Genomic DNA, 12,135 nt, shown 5'->3' with positions numbered 1-12,135 from the left:
TTGGATAATAAGGAGGCATTAAGGAAAAGCCGATTAAACATCAAATTAGGTAATGATTTTATAAATGAAGCACCAAAACATCATGTTAGACAACAAATTTGGCAGAAAAAGTAGTTCAATACGCAGTAATGCTATGTAGTAATTACTGTATTTATGAATTTAGCACCAAAATATCATGATATATTGAAAACATTGACTACAAAAATGCATTGGATAATCCAGAATGTTGGATAAGCGAGTGTTGGATAAGTGAGACTCTACTGTAATTACTACACAGCATTACTGCGCATGGAACTACTTTTTCTGTCAAATTTGTTGTATAATATGATGTTTTGGTGCTTAATTTGTATAACAATTACCTAATTTGATGTTTAATCGGCTTTTCCGGGATCCCTTCTTATTATCAAACATATTCACTTATCCTGCCGGCCTGTTTATGTTGGATAAGTGAGACTACTGTATATTGATAATCTTATATTATGTGCTTAGAACTGGATTATATGAGGCCCCTTCTTCACAGCTGTATAAAATGCACACTGAAGTGGATTATATGGCAGTGTGGAGTCAAGATAATCCAGTGCAAAGCAGATAATATAAGATTATAAATGGGTTATATAGCTGTGTGGAAGGGCCTTGAGTCTACACTGCCATATAATCCAGTGCAAATTAGATAATCTGTGGAAGAAGCCTAAGCGAGACCTAAATCTGCCTGTCCCCTAACTACCATCTGCCTCAGCCTTAATACAGAAGGAACAGAGATAAGATACTTGGAAGATAATATAAAAAGGCTAGATAGTATTTCATAAGTCCCTTCCGGGGGGGTGGGGTGGGGGGTGGGAGTCCCTTTGGGAAGAAAGGGTGTGTTATAAATAAAGTCGTCTTCTTCTTCTTCTTCTTCTTCTTCTTCTTCTTCTTCTTCTTCTTATTATTATTATTATTATTATTATTATTATTATTATTATTATTATATCTAAGGCTTCTCAAGTGCCTGTGTCATAAATTTAAGTCTTTTTAGGGTTTAAGTGGTCAATGTTAACACTATTGTTATGGGTTTTATTTGGTAGTGGCCAAATATATTTTGCTACTTGAGATACAATAGCTTATTTTGATCCCAAAACAAAACATCCCACAATTGCCTCTCCACCTCCCTGGAATAAATATGCAGCAAATTACAAATTAAATCACATGTAAATTGCTGCTCTTCCATGACACTGAAAAACTCTTTTCTAAGGGAGACACCTCACTGCCTAATATTAGAGGCGACCCTAGATTTTCTACTTATGTGGGTGTTATTCTTCCTCACACTAATGCATATTAAAAAGGAAAGAAAGTTTGTTTTTCAAGGGCACCAATGACATGAGTCTATAGAGTCCGTAGAGAGGATCTTGCGTGCACAAGAAAAAGATGAATTCCTAAAAACAGGTTTTTGAAAGATGGCTACTTGGTTACATGCTGTGAAACATATGAATATAGTATGCAAAATGATTTTTGTTATTGGATTATGTCATTTCCTCATTGGTTCTGTCATAAAAGCATGGAACAAATTTATTGAACTGCAAAAACTTTGTTTTTACAGGACATCCTGCAGCATATCTTACTATAGATTTTCAATGAATATCTGATCACGTCTCAACCAATTCAGCATAATTTGTGGCAGCCACAAAAAATGTTTCTGGAGTATAGTAAATACTTTCAAAGTAAGTACTACACAATTAAATAGGAAATAACACTTTCAAACCAGGAACAGATTTTTTTTTTTAAAAAAATTGTTAAATAGTGTGTTGCAGTGAGTTTTTCAGGCTGTATGGCCATGTTCCTGTAGCATTCTCTCCTGATGTTTTTCCTGCATGTGGCAAGCATCCTCGGATGTTAATTCAGATGTCTGTTGAAAATGAAGAAACTGGAGTATGTGTCTGTCTATCTATCTATTTATCTATCTCTGGAATGTCCAGGGTGGGAGAAAGCACCCTTGTTTGTTTGAAGCAAGTGTGAATGTTGCAATGGCAGAACATCAGAAGAGAATGCTATTGGAGCATGGTCATACAGCTCGAAAAAACTCACAGCAACCCAGTGATTCCAGCTATGAAAGCCTTCAACAACACGTTATTACATAGTGTTATTTAGCTCGTAAGGGAGGTGTGTTCTTGCTTGTATATCCATATCTATATCAATATGGACAGTAGCTGTCTATCTTTTTCATAAATTAATGCTATACTAATTTGAGTCCTATCCTAATGCTCATATTTCATTTTGCCTCAGTTAAGTCACATATGGACTGAAGATCTCTCATTTATGTGGGTTGCAGATGGAATATTGCCACACAAAAAGGCACAAATGCTTCAGAAACATCACCCTCCTTCTAAAGTAAAGGCCAATATATAAATGCGTCATGAACAATCTTTGTCTCATCCAAAGTAATAATGCAAATCTGTCACTACTCAAATTTGATGTATTAATAAGCAGTATGGGAAGAAGATATGTGAATGGAATATCTTAATATGTTTAGCAATATCACCCTTGAAATCTGTACATCTGCAAAATATTGCTATGTATTATGAGTACACAACCATCTTTGCAAATATGAGTCTCCAGAACTGCAAATATCACTTTATAAAATTATTTGAATTATAGAAGAAATTTTCCCTTAGTCAATAAGTATGGTGAAGGTTAATGGACATAATGGCAATGTGCACATTTTGACATCACTTTCAGAAATGGAAATATCTTAGTGAAGGATTTGACTCATTTGATATGTAATTAGGAATGCATTTTATAGATTGAAGATCAGGAAAAAGAGGAAATTTCAATTTATTAAGCTCAATGTGATTTTATTTTTCATTAACTTTTGACATTCTATGACTTTGAACATGATTTTTTATTTATTTTGGTATAGGTAGGTATATATGGTATAGCCACAAAGCGATCAAGGCTAAACTCCTCAGGAGGACTGCTGAGGGTCCATAACGTGCTGCATTTATGTCTCTCTATTGAAGTAGGCTTGTTTTCAGCTTGTTCAGTTGGTTCGATTTGTTCTGAAGCCTGTAATGGAATGGGTTCTGCTGCCATTTTTTAAAAGGCTGCAACAGAACAGTGGCTGTTGAAAAGTGGCTGCTTTCAGTTACACATAGAGTGTGAGGAGGTATGCAGCTGCTAGATGAAAAAGCATAAGGCAGAAAAAGGCACCACTCCAGTATCCCCAAATCAAGAGAAAAGAGAGAGCTTTTTAAAGGAAGCCCAGGGTAGGATAACTCCAGGTCGATACCTTTTCCTTCCCTAGGAAATGGAAAGCCTCCTTAAAATGCCTTGGAAACTGTCTGCTGCAGGGAGAGAGCACGTGGGCTTGCAGCTCCTGTATCCTCAAGAGTAGAAACAACTTTAATGAAACATTAAACCCAGTCTACTTTACAGACAGAAGGGAAAGGATCGCAGAAAGAATGGTATGCTTTTAATCTAGATTTTAACGAAGAATATAAGGACAAATGATGCCTAAAATGACGAGGGAAGGGGAGCCTATGGGAAGTTCACCCTATTGCCACCAATGGGCCGGATAGAAAATCTACCTTTAGGCTTCCTGTATAGAAAATGGATTTCTGTCCTCCCCATTTTGGGAGGCTCAAGAAAAACGGATCAGGACCCCTGCCAAAATCCGGGAAACCAAAACAGAATCCGGTTTACCCTGATTGCACAAGCCTAATGTCCAGTATAGATGAACATTTCCTATTCTGAATTGATTATTGTGCGCTGTATAACAATCGTATTTTCATGACAATTCAAATCAAACTTTCCATCTATGTGTCATCTAGCTATCTGTTTACTTATTTCTAAGTTGCCCCACCCGCGGCCAAGCAAGCTTAAGGCGCGGGAGGGCAGTTTGAAAGACCCCATGAATGAGCCAGACTTGCTGAGGCTGGCTGGTTTGCCGGCCCATCCATGTGAGGGGGCGGAGCAACAAGTGGGAGGAGACTCCTCTGTCCCCCTCTTTCAGTTTCTTCCTGACTGCGTGAGAAGAGGTTGTCCTGAAGCAGGCAGCTGCTGATCTGCCCTTCTTCAGGCCTGAGGAAGCTTCCTCCCTCTTTCCAGGCTGGTAACTATGGAGTGGGGAGGGATGAGCTAGGCAAGCAGCAGTTCTGGCTGCCCCTTGCTCCAGCACCTTTGGCCTTCGCTCCATCAGGAGCCTTTTGGGTGCCCTTAAGGGGCCCCTGGCCTCTCCTTATTGCCCCCTTTGGGCTCCTCTCTTGCAGTGGAGTCAGCAGCATCAGCCCTCCCCTTTGCTTGATTCCTTCATTCACTTTCTTGCAGGGAGGGGCCTTTGGGTGCGCATTCTGTGGTGCCACTGAGAGTCCCCTTGGCCCTTTGCCCCCTTGGAGGGGCCTGTTCTGCTCAGATCCCGAGGAGGGAGGGACCTTTCTAGCAGGACTGCATTTTGAGGGGCCCTTAGTCCTTCTCCTGACCCCTTGGAGGCTCCCTGGGCCTTGAGGCCCCACAGAAGGGCCTTTTTTCACAGTGCCAACTGTGCCTGGAGGAAGGCCTGCGTGGCTGGAGCCTAACTCCCTGGGGAGTGCCCCCCCCCTTTTAGCAGGGTGACCATTTTGATTTTGGGCCTAAGCACATGGCCACCAAGAAGCCTGCCTAGGAGTAAAGTGGCCATTTTTGTCCTTCATTCCTTTGCATGGCAGGGTGGCCATTTTGATTTTTGGCCTAAGCACATGGCCAGCAAGAAGCCTGCCTAGGAGTGGCGGCCATTTTGTCCATACCTTTGCTTGGCAGGGTGGCCATTTTGATTTGGGGCCTAACCACATGGCCAACAGAGACCCTGTTTGGTAGTAGGGTGGCCATTTTGTTGTATCTTTTTTAAGTCTGATTTTATGGCAGCCATTTTGTGCCATTGAATTCAACTTTTTCCATTGCATTGGCAGACAGTGCCATTAGGGCATAGGCCATCATTTAGGAATTGACATCTTTATCTCCTTTTTCCTAGTGTAGTATGTCTTCCAGGAAGGGACAGGGAGGACCGAAGGGTAAAGGGCCTGCCAGGAGGGCCCTGCCCCAACAGCCTCTTCCACAGGAGACTACACTTGAGGAAGACACGGCTAACAGTGAGGGGGCCCCTACATTACCATCAGTGGGGGAATTCGAAAGGAGGCCTGGTTTTGAGCCAGGCTTAAGATTTAACATTGGCAGAAGCATTTAACAACATGCTTTTGTCTCGCCTAGGAGCCCTAGTGGATTGCTGGAGATGGCATCAATTATCAGTGCCGTCATTGGTGCCAGAGAACATGCCAGATTGTGATTCAGGTGTCGCTGTTCCGTCAACTTCCTGTGTTTCTTCCCAGCCTGGGCAGGCAGTGGCATCATTGGTCAGTGTGGGGGTTACTCCTCAACCCGTGGAACAGTCCACGTTATCAACAGGTAGGGAACATCTGGGAACTCCGGGGCCACTGGGATTGTCACACCTAGAGGGGGAACCTCTGGTCCAGGAGGCCCCCTTGGGGACTACAATAGTTTCTGATCCACAGGAGGCTCCTGTGCTCCAGCAGTTGAGCAATGTTGTGAGGGGAGCAGCTGCCGAGGGGAGCCCTGTTGCACAGCAAGTGGGCACTACTGCCTCTGGAGCAATGGATGTGCAGCAGGGGGCTCCACTGGTTCAGCAGGAGGCTGCAACAGGGGCTGTATCAGTACCCCAGCAGCCTACACAGATGTCCCAGCCCGGCACACAGCAGAGTATCAGTGCAGCCACACTTTCTCAGCCACAGTCCTTGGTAGGGTCAGCAATATTAAGCCCTCCGTTGCCCTCTCAGCATTTGGCCCCCCCAAGAGCTTTAGCAGGGACTTGGCCTTGGGGGTGTGTCCAGGCCCCTGCAGCCCCTGCAGTGCTATCACAGTTGTCTCAGGCTCCTGCCTATTCTCAGGTGGCACCTCCCATGCCTCAGGCTCCTGTCTTTTCCCCTACAGTACTACCAGCGCCACATCAGCCTCTTTCCTATTTTCAGGTAGCACCATTGGTGACCCAGGCTTCTGCTATGTCTAGCACTATGGTTTCTTCAGTGCCCCAAACTTCTACCTATTCTCAGGTAGCACCAAGGGGCCCTCAGGCACCTGCCCTTCCTGGAGCAGTGGCCCCTGCAGGAATTTCTCCAATGCCTCAGGTTGCACCAACGGTGCCCTATGTGCCTGCCTTTATGGTTACGATGGCCTCTGCAGCAGCATTATCAGTGCCTCAGGTGCCTATATATTCTCAGACGGCATCGTCTGTGTCCCAGGCACCTCCTTATGTAGGTGATACGCCCACAGTTTCTACAGCAACAGGCACACAACCAAGCTTAGTAGTAGGACCTGGGTCACTTTCTGTCGGAAATGCTCTGGCAGCTCCAACATCAACAGCTTCATTAAGTGGCGCCACTGCACACACCAAGCCACCAGGAGATCCTCAGCCAGGGCAATTGGTTTATGGACAGAGCTTGATGGGGCAACAGCCCACCTTGCAAGCCTACTCGGCTATCCCACCAGGTGACCTGACTATGGAGATAGGAGATCACCTTACTCAGGGAACCATTGATAAAATCTTGAGAGGGGAGTATGTTGATATATTTTCATTATTACATAGGGAAATTGAGAAAAAAGATTGGGAACTACTGGATGACAAAGAAAGGCAAACGGTGAAGAGACGAAAAGTGGATAGAACCTGGCGTAACTGGTTAGCAGGTTATATTATTTACATGGGAGTCATTGTTAGGGTCCAGCCATGGTGGGCTTATGCCCTGACCAAATACTTAGACATTATACATAAAGCTTATGCAGACTATCAAGGCCCCGCATGGCTCTCTTATGATGAGGCTTTCCGTTTGAAGGCAGCCTCCTTTCCTACTTTGCCGTGGGACAGGCCATTTCCTGAGATGTGGATGAGGATCATGAACTCTGCCCGCCCCATGCTAGGGGACAGGTCACACAGTGGCCATTTGTTGGCAAAGACTAGTTTTTCCCCTAACAATGCTAGCTTCAAACAAGGGGAGCAGAATAAACACTGCTGGGAATTTGGGATTCAGGGCAGTTGCAATAGAAAGATGTGCCGATTTAAGCATGAGTGTTCATTGTGCAAAGGACCGCATTCCTTTCGTAACTGTTCAAAAGGACGCGGCATCGCACAAGTTGTGGGTCAGTCAGGCAAAAGAAACCAAAGTAATGCCCAGGGGAATCAAGGAACCTCCCAATTACCTTCTAAAGGGCCCCAGCCCAATTAAATTGGAAAACATGAAGGGCTGGTTGGCTGATTACCCAAATCGTATTGCTGCCAGTTATTTGCTACTGGGTTTTTCTGAAGGTTTTCGAATTCCATTTCATGGGGATAGGCGACCTTTTAAGTCGGGTAACCTCCGGTCCATTGTTGAAATGGAGGATACAGTTCGCCACAAGATACAAAAAGAGGTTTGGGAAGGACGTGTGGTGGGTCCCTTTGAGACCCCCCCCTGTTCCAAATCTGAGGGTCTCACCATTGGGAATTGTGCCAAAGAAGGCCCCTGGAGACTTTCGCCTCATACATCACCTCTCATTTCCCAAAGGGGAATCTGTAAATGATGCCATCCCATCCGAATTATGTTCCGTGCGGTACACGTCATTCGATGACACTGTTTTGAGAGTTAGAAGGCAGGGTCCTGGAGCAGAATTAGCAAAATGTGACATTAAGTCAGCTTTTCGCCTGCTCCCGGTTCACCCTCAGGATTTTGAGTTACTGGGGTTCTGTTTTGAAGGGGCATACTATATAGACAGAGCCCTGCCTATGGGTTGTTCTGTATCCTGTAATGCCTTCGAGCAATTCAGTTCATTCTTGGAGTGGGCTATTAGAAAGAAATCTGGCCTTTCAGGGGTAGCACACTACCTGGATGACTTCCTGTTCATCGGCAAAGCAGGAACAAGTCAGTGCAGATACCTAATGCAGCAATTTCACCAATTGGCTGATCACTTCGGAGTCCCCCTGGCACACGAGAAAACTGAGGGGCCAGCCACGGTACTCACTTTTTGGGGATTAAAATTGATACAGTGGCTCATAGCTGTCGACTGCCATTGGATAAGTTAGAAAACCTGAAAGGTAAGTTAAGTAGTTTTTTAGGTCGCCGTAAAGCGACACTCAGAGAATTTCAAGAGCTCATGGGGCATCTTAATTTCGCCTGTCGAGTGGTTGCTCCAGGTAGGGCCTTTTTGCGTTGTTTATGCGAGGCTACGTGTGGCATCACCAAGCCCCACCACAGAATAGCTATATCTCGGGGCATCCGAGACGACCTGATTACTTGGGCAGAGTTCTTATACTCTTACAATGGTGTCTCTTTTTGGAGACATGACTTGCAGTTGTGTGATGCTCTGAAGGTCTCGTCGGATGCCTCTGGATCTGTGGGCTTTGGAGTTTACTTTAATGGCCAGTGGTGCACAGAACGTTGGCCAGTTCAGTGGTCCTCTGCAGGAGTATTATCTGATTTAACCTTTTTGGAGTTTTTCCCTATAGTAGTAGCTGTTTGGCTATGGGCCTCTGACTTCGCCAACAGTACAGTTCACTTTTGGTGTGACAACGCAGCCACAGTTCAGGTCATTAATTCAATGACATCACGGTCACCAATAACAATGCATTTGCTTCGGGCGTTTGTTTTGCAGTGCCTCCGGTACAATATTGTGTTTTTAGCTCATCACATTGCGGGAGTAAATAATGGTATAGCCGATGCTCTCTCCCGCCAACAGATGGATCGTTTCAGGGAGCTCGCTCCGCAAGCATCTGTGACCCCCACAGTGATGCCTTACAGTCTATGGAGCCTTGGCGGGGTGAGGTTAACCGGGCCATTGGAGTCACTCTAGCTAACAACACCAGAGTGGGTTATCGTAAGTCTGAAGAGGTCCTTCCGGTCTACACATGGCCTCGGCAATCCTTGGCCTATCCCGGTAGAGCACATCCTTCATTTCTGTGTTTTCTTGCACAACAAGAGTTTGGCCCCAGCCACAATTAGGAAGAAATTGTCTGCATTGACATTTGTCTCCCAAGCTCAAGGGTACCCAAACCCAACCAATAGTTTCAGGGTTCGTAAGATATTGGAAGGGTGGTCCCGGGAACGGGGCACAGTAAAAGATACTAGGGCACCACTGGGGCCAGCAACCTTAAAAGGTTTGGCAAACGTTTGGCCTGGGATTTGTCATTCTCACTTTGAGGCCCTGCTTTTCATGCTACTGCTCTGACAGCTTTCTTTGGGGTCCTGCGGGTAAGCGAATTAGTTGCAAGATCATGCAGAGATGACTCAGGCCGGGTGCTGATGATGCAGGACCTGGAGTTAGGGGCAGAACAGGCAATCTTGCACATTCGTTTTTCCAAAACGGATCAAAAGGGTAAGGGGACTAAAGTGCAGTTACTTACCTGTGCAGATGAGACCTTGTGCCCAGTGAGAGCCCTGCATCGATACATAGAGGTAAGGGGAAGAGACCCGAGATTCCTTTTTAGGCATGCGAACTCCCTCCCACTTACAAAATATCAATTTTGGAAGGTTACATCAAAGGCACTACAAGTTTTGGGCTTGGGTGGGGTCAATTTTGGAACTCATTCCTTTCGGATTGGGGCAGCCTCTACGGCGGTGGCCATGGGATTTAAAGACCAAGACGTTCAGCGCATTGGGAGATGGCGCTCAAACGCATATAGGCGTTATGTGCGATTATTCCCAACAACAAATCAGTGATCTTTTGACCTTCTTTTATTAGTTTACAGATGCAGACCACTTCGTAGGCGTGTCCTCATCTGTGGCCATAGTTTGGTGTTCTGGGCGGAGAGACATGCTCGACGAAGTTACCTTGGAACCCAGTTGGGTTTGAGTGACCAGGTGTCAGGACCCAGGCTGCAGAGCACCAATAACCATACGCAGAGACCAGAATCTATCTAATATCTTTATTAAAGGATTATATAAAGTCAATAAAAACAAGTGAAGAATATAGTTCAGAAGTAGACCTTTCAGGAAAGGTCAAATATAGTCCAGGAAAACAATGTCCAATATGTGATATTAGAGTCCAAAGTTGTAATCCAATAACCGAAACACACACTTTGCCAAGCAAAGTGTGGGGAAATGACAGGGTCCTTTAGTCCAATGGAGCTTGGCAAACAATGCTGGAAGTAAACTAGATTCTTGGCAAACAAGGCTTGATACGTGGCAGCAAGAGGCAAGAAACAAGAACAAGGTCCGTGGCGAGGTCCGTGGAAACAAGGAAAGCTTGATGCTAGAACAAGGTACGAGAAACAAGGCTTGGAACTTGGTCCTGGAGGCAAGGGACTGGAGTAGCGTAGTCCACACACGATCTCACTCCACAAGGTGACGAATTGACTCCGCAAGGATTTCTTTGCGGGCAAACACCTATATAGGATCTTGTTTTCCCGCCAAGGAACACTTTCCCTGGGGAACAAGAAACGAAACCCACACTGTGTCCAGATGCATGACTCCTTAAGATTTCCCAAGGGAAACAGGCTTAATCAGTTAATTGTCTGGCAGCAATCCTGGCGCTTCTGCGAGTCGCCTCCCTAGCGCCTCTATCTGCTCAAGGCTTGTTTGGCTGACTTCTGGTGGGCAAACATCTTGCAGGTGCAAGGGCTCCAATTCTGGCTGAAACGGCGGGAAACCCAAGTTTTCCTCTTCATCTGCCACAATAGTACTGGGAACGGGACTACTTGGCCCATGAGTCATCACACCAGGTTATAGTTGAATGGTGGGGTAGAAGAGGACTCCGATGGGGGGGCCTTCTACCAATGTTATTCAGGGAGAGGCGGGGACCTCCTCCCGAGATGTTAATTGTACATTTGGGGGGCAATGATTTGGGTCTATTAAAGGAAAAGGCACTAATTCTTCAAGCCCAGAAAGATTTCAATCTCATTAGGCAACGGTGGCCTGGAGTTCTGATTGCCTGGTCAGCACTGTTGCCACGACTACGGTGGCTAAGGGATTGTGATCCCAAGAAACTCGATGTGGCCAGGAGGAAGGTCAATCGGGAAATGAAAACTGCCATGGGACGGAGTGGGGGCTGTTTAGTCCCGCACAGAAAAATTGTGTTCAAACGGCCGGAGTTGTTTAGGGCCGATGGAGTTCACCTCTCAGATGAGGGGAATGTTTTGTTTGTGAGCGATTTGAAAGAGGGAATAAAAGATATGTTGGCCAGCCTAGTGGGAAAAAGGGACGAGGCAGACGCCGGACCCTTTTAGTGGCATGTTTAAGGTTAAATAGGTATGGTAGGCACCGTGGCACCCCCCCTTAGGGGTGAAGGGTGGACTCCCACAAAAGTCCCCATAAGTTTTCATAAAATGGGAGCTACCCTTGGGGCTGGATTGAGGGTTCTCACTCTTGAAAGACTCTGTGGTTTGGGAGAGAGCGCCCTCAGGATGGCCTTCCAACTATGATCGGCCGAGGGTGCAGACTAAGAATTTTGGTCGGCCTTCGGGATCCTTGGTGCACGCATGTCCTTGGAGGTGGTCAGAGGGAGTGACACCTGGACCCGGGACGAGGCTCACTAGGTGGCCATTTACCCATGATTTATGTTTTGGTGTTTTTACAGATTTTCCCTCTACAGGTTATTACCAGTTCTTTCAATAAATAGGTCAGAAAATGGCCCTTTAGATCCATTTTCTTGTGTCTGGCTCTTTATTTCATGGTGGGAGTTCAAACAATTCCAATCTGTTTTTTGTTTTTTTACTATTAAGGACAATATCATATTACAGTTTTAAAGTGGGCACTCCTGCTATGCTATCATGTGATTGTCTCCTACAAAATTCTGGGAAATATAGTTTAAGGAAGCCAAGGACATATCTAGCTGAGAATTCCAAAGGACGCGCCCTGCACTACATATCCCAGAATTCTGCAGGAGACAACAACAGCAAAGTGGGCACCCGCTTTAGAACACTGTGATATCTGTTAATGTCAGAGAGATATACATACTTAGTCTGAGAATTAATGATAGTGGTGATATGATATGCTAGGATTAGGCTAAATCATAGTGATATGTTAAACTTGCTATCCCACAATGGAACAATGGCCTTTCTCAAAGATGAAGTAGCATGCGAGCTTAGAGACTTAAAACAGGCTTCATAATTCACACTTCTGTTTTCTAGTACCTTGCTACTATTTCCTAGCA

At 45.3% G+C, this 12,135-nt stretch overlaps 1 long non-coding RNA gene across 1 annotated transcript; it reads left to right on the top strand.

Moving 5' to 3' along the window:
* Positions 1-6,295: 6,295 nt before the first annotated feature.
* LOC107983684 (uncharacterized) lies at positions 6,296-11,626 on the top strand. Its single transcript, XR_001731010.2, has 2 exons — positions 6,296-9,845; positions 10,706-11,626. It is a non-coding gene; the product is annotated as an uncharacterized LOC107983684 (long non-coding RNA).
* Positions 11,627-12,135: the final 509 nt, after the last annotated feature.

This window comes from Anolis carolinensis, chromosome 1 (genome assembly GCF_035594765.1).
Source record: "Anolis carolinensis isolate JA03-04 chromosome 1, rAnoCar3.1.pri, whole genome shotgun sequence".
In the NCBI taxonomy this organism is placed as follows: domain Eukaryota; kingdom Metazoa; phylum Chordata; class Lepidosauria; order Squamata; family Dactyloidae; genus Anolis; species Anolis carolinensis.
The sequence above is the reverse complement of the archived record's forward strand: the minus strand, read 5'-3'. Positions and strand labels throughout refer to the sequence as shown.